The following is a 4,877-nucleotide window of genomic DNA, read 5'->3' as shown; positions in this document are numbered from 1 at the left end:
TCCCCATGCATGTTCCTGGGCTCTGTTACCGGCGTCGGTGGTCTGGGGGTTTCTTTGTGGGCCGGGGTCTCTGCGATGAAGATTTTTAGTCTTCCTCGATGCCCACAAGATGAACCCGGCTTGGAGCATGCGCCTTTAACAGGTATTTTTCCTCCCCTTCCAGTCTTATCGTACATATAAATCACTTTGACTCCTTGTTTAAAGGAAACTTCTCGGTGTCTCCAGCTTGTGTAGTTAATTACACTGCCAGACTTCCCTCCCCCCTTCATTATCAGCCTCGGGAACAAAGGGCAGTTTGTTAGAAGCATTTAACAGATATGTGGGAAATACACACGGAAATCACACATCAATGTCCTGAAGTTTTACTAAGCTTAACAAAAAATCCCCTTTAAAATATATATAGTTTATTACATGTTATAAGTTACTATAAGAATTTAGACAATTCAATTTCAATTAAATATTGATAATTTTATTAAGCAAGCGATAATAAAGCAAAACAGCGTTGGGTGGCCTGGAGGGCAAGCGCCCTGCCAAGGCACAAACCGAAATGAAGTCAGTGTCTCTTTTTATACACGTGGTTGTTAAGTACATGTTAATTGGTGTCTGGCATTGGCTTTTCGGATGTAAATTTGTTTGTTGCTTGAGTTGGTGGCTGGGTAAGTGGTCGTCTGGTATTTGTCAGAGATGAAAAGGTGCAGTTCTTATCAGTTGTTTATTGACACTTGCTTGATTAGCAAGCTGTCTGTGAAACTCCTCTTGTTTAATTACAACAAAAAGTTTCTGACTTCCTCATACACATAAGATTTTATGAACAAAGTTAACCCTTCTATTACATTACATGCGTTGTGGTTGCAAGTGCGTGGCTTGTTGCTAGGTGGTTGTTATCTGCCTCCTGGAATTCCTCAGGGATGAAAGCCGTAGTTCTTATCAGTTGTGAATTCCACTGATACTGACACTTGTTTGCTTAGCAAGATGTCTGCAATTACTTCTACTGACACTTGCTTGATTAACAGGATGTCTGTGAAGCTTGTCTTGCTTGATTATAAGAAAAGTCTCTTACTCCCCCATACACATAAGATTTTATGAACAAAGTTAACCCTTCTATTACAGGGATCATTGCTGGGGCAGCCAAGCCGAGTCGCCAGTGCCTGCAGGGGAGTCCCCCGCCTGTGCCTGCTGCCACCAACTGAGGCTGCGGCCGCCATTTTGTCACCACTAACGCGTGGTGGCTGCCATTACCACCTCTGCCACCAGAGTTTCTGCCATTGTAAGAAAGTCTGCCGGCGCCACCTTCTGGCCATGGCTGTAGCTGCACCAAAGTAAACCACAGTTACCGGTTCAACAACACAGCAGTGGAGAAAGAGACTTTTCTGGTTAATATTCTCTCTCTCTGTTATTGTGTGTTTGTAGTTTATTTTTGGTTTTTCCTTTTGGTTTTAAGTAAACATTGTTTCTTTGTTTCTACTTCATTCCTTGTATCAATTTATTTTTTAAATAATTTACAGTAAGTCCAGGAAAAGAGGGGTCTCTATTACATCTAAGGTCTCGTTTCCCTGGCAACATTGTCTTAAAACCAAGACAATCCTCTTTTGCATTATAAATATCCTTGACCAGATACCCTTAAGGGAGCTATAGTGGATTGACCTTGTCTGAACACGAGGTGCCCACCAAGCCACTCTCCCACTCCCCTTCCTCAAATGGACAGGGGCAGACAAAAGTATGACAAAAGGCTTGTGGGTCGAGATAAGGACAGGAAGATCAGTCAGCAATTACCATAAGAGGCAAAACAGACTCAACTTGGGGAAAATAATTTAAATTTATTGCCAAAGGTCAGAGTAGGATAATAAGAAATAAAAAATAATCTTTAAACACCTTCCCCTCACCCCTCTTTTCTTCCTGAGCTCAATTTAATTTCCAAATTCTCTACCTCCTCCCCCTGAGCAGTACAGCAGGACAGGGAATGAGGAAGCCTGGAGCACCTCCTCCCCCTCTTTCTTCACTGACTATGGTGTCTGCATAGTTGTTTCTCTCACATATTCTTATTCCTCTCTTCTGGCTACTGTTACACAGAAACTTTTTCCCCTTCTTAAATATGTTATCATGGGGGTGCTACCACTGGTGCTGATTGGCTCAGCTTTGGCTAGTGGCAAGTCTGTCTTGAAGCTGGCTGCAACTGACTCTGTCCAACATGGGGGAAGCTTCTGACATCTTACAGGAGCCCCCCCACTACCAAAACCTTGCCACAAAAACCCAATACATGAGCAAATACCTTCCTCTTCTACATACCCTTACAGATACTACTCCCAGCTCAACAGCAACACAGCACATTCACCAGAGCATGTTTTGATTTTTTTCTTCAGAGAAAAACTGTTGTTTTGATAGGTTACTGTGAAACACTGAATATGTTTGGTGTGCAAAAGATAAGCAAAGGGACTCTAGCTGTCTGCTGGTTTTCCAAGCTGCTCACCACATGGATTTTACTTTAGGTACTGCATCCCAGTACATCCTAGGCACTTGGATGACCAGTGCCAGAGCCTGGTTCCTATTACCTGGGACTAGAAATCTGCAGCAAAAGACTGGAAGAAGCCATGCTGAGCAGGTTTCTGTTGGATACAGAATATCAGCAAACTTTGTTACTTATCAGCAAAATTTGTTACTTCTGATTTTTGGTTCAGCTTGCTGCAGTCTAATGTCAGAGGTGGTGCCTGAGGAAAACACCTGAGAAGTGACCTGGTTAACTCTCCAGGGCTAAGAAAGTCTGAGGGTTTTGGATGACATGGTAAAGAAGTTTGTCTGCAAACCAGTCCTGGTCAGAGAAGAGACATCTCCCATACAGAGACACCAATGGGTTACAGATGACAGACCAACTGGCAGACTTTAGAGACTGAAGCCATTTGCAGTTGCCTGTTCTAGTTAACTTTTGAACACGATGTTGAATGCTGAAAAAGTAATGACTACTTTAGAGCCCCTGGTGGTCTAGTGGTAAGGGCGCGGCGCTTTCACCGCCAAGGCCCAGGTTCGATTCCCGGTCAGGGCCACTCCCAGGCAGGTGGAGCTCGTTAGCCCTTAAAAAGGCAATCCATCTACGTCCTGAGGACCTCGCTGCCACTGTCCAAGCTCGCTTGGCCCCGGCAGATGAACCTTAGGATTAAAGGGTGGGCTCAGTTCCATGCACACTGTGTCTCACCTAAAAAATCCAATGCGCAGGCTGGAAGGTGTAAAAGACCTTCCCCGGATCTTTGCTCGCGAAGACTGGCCATTATTATTATTATAATGACTACTTTGCAGCACCTGCCCTTCAGACAGAGATTTTTTCTGTCTGGACAAGCACTCAAGAGAAGTGCTTCTGTGAATAAAACGCAGGTGCTCAGAAGTCTGCATAAATATGACCATGAGGGCACATACAAGCTAGAATTATGTATTTGTGCTTTTTTCATTATTCAAGTAATACTTTCCTTATCATCAACCAAGAAAGAGAGGTTCAAAGCCAAAGTACCTTTGAACTTTTTGGAGTTTTAGCTTTTTGTAGATTTTAGAAGTAGCTGTACTTAGCTCACACTTTAGCAGAGTAGTTTACACATACCCAAACCCTTTTCCCCATTTCATACTGAACCTTCTAAATTCCTTCAATTTGTTTAGACTTCCCTCAAGGTAGGCCTTCATTCAGTTTAAGAACCTTTGCACCCTGGCCTGAGCAACAAGATATACCAACAGACAAAGCAACCTTCAAAAGACAGAACTTTGGAGGAACTCCAAGGACTGGACGTGCTGTGACGATGAGGAATATGAGGAAGATGGGGTCTTAGAGACCCCTGACTCAATTTCCAGAGGTGTGTGCCAGGGGCAGAACTGGGGAGTGGATAGATCTGGGATTGGATGGGTAATACCTTAAATTTTGGAATCCCCTGGACATGGCACATGCATATCTGTACCCCCGTGGTGGTTGAAGGCTTTCTATTAAAGCTGCTCTCTTACCTTATCTCTACTAATGATTACCTGCTGAGGAATTTTTTGTCTCCTGATCTAAGGCAACACTACAAAGTGGTTGTCCTACTCTAAGACCCTAGGCTCTCCCTACGAGCTCATTGAAGGGGTTTTACATTAAAAATATACAAGACTCCAAAAATCTACCCTCCAGATGTATTAAAAGGGCCTTCAGTTCTTTTATACCTTGAGAGAGCGCATGGGAGAAGATACTGCACACATTTCTCAGGAGGTCAAATAACACACTTTTTTGGCAAACTTTAGAAAATAAGGAAACTTGGCAAAAGTTTAAAGGGCAACATTCAACCAAAATGAGACATTCCACAAAGCATTGACTTAGCACATGCTAACCCATACAATTTAGCAAATCCAAATCATACGTCTTTAAGTTATCCAAAATATTAAGAAAGGAGATTAGGAGAAGAAGAAGGAGAGAGAAAGAGAGAGAGAGAAAAGGAGAATCATAGCTACCACCCTAGAGTCAGCTATCCAGGAGTCTAGGAAATGGCAGGGCCACAACCATGTGGAGGCTTTATGGTGTTGTTTTTATCTGCTCTGGCCCTGCTGTGGCAACCTCCCTCCCAGATGGGACTTCCAGTGTGCTAGCCATTCTGAGGCTGGGTTAGGGGCCCCAGGGGGTGTGGTGTGGGTCAGTGCTCCCAGTGTGCCAATGATGGACAGCTGCTACAGGGCTGACCAAGGAGGCTTCAGGGGCTGGGATATGGAGCAGGACACCACCTTCGTGAAAGTCAACATGTCCCTTCCCCCCCCCCCAAACACACTTGAGTTGGTCTGAACCAATAATTAATATAATAATCCAGTGTCTCACACCTACTAAAGGTGCACTAAGACTATTTTCTGTCAGTGTAACCAGGCATCTAGAGAGACATTGG

General features: G+C 43.9%; 1 non-coding gene across 1 annotated transcript; it reads left to right on the top strand.

Annotated features, from left to right (window-relative positions):
* Positions 1–2,964: 2,964 nt before the first annotated feature.
* On the top strand, positions 2,965–3,037 carry TRNAE-UUC (transfer RNA glutamic acid (anticodon UUC)). Its single transcript has one exon. It is a non-coding gene; the product is annotated as a tRNA-Glu (tRNA).
* The last annotated feature ends 1,840 nt before the right edge of the window (positions 3,038–4,877 follow it).

This window comes from Myiozetetes cayanensis, unplaced genomic scaffold (genome assembly GCF_022539395.1).
Source record: "Myiozetetes cayanensis isolate MyiCay16 unplaced genomic scaffold, myiCay2020 scf85, whole genome shotgun sequence".
Lineage (NCBI taxonomy): Eukaryota > Metazoa > Chordata > Aves > Passeriformes > Tyrannidae > Myiozetetes > Myiozetetes cayanensis.
Note: the sequence above shows the minus strand (reverse complement) of the source record. Positions and strands in the feature narration are given on the sequence as shown.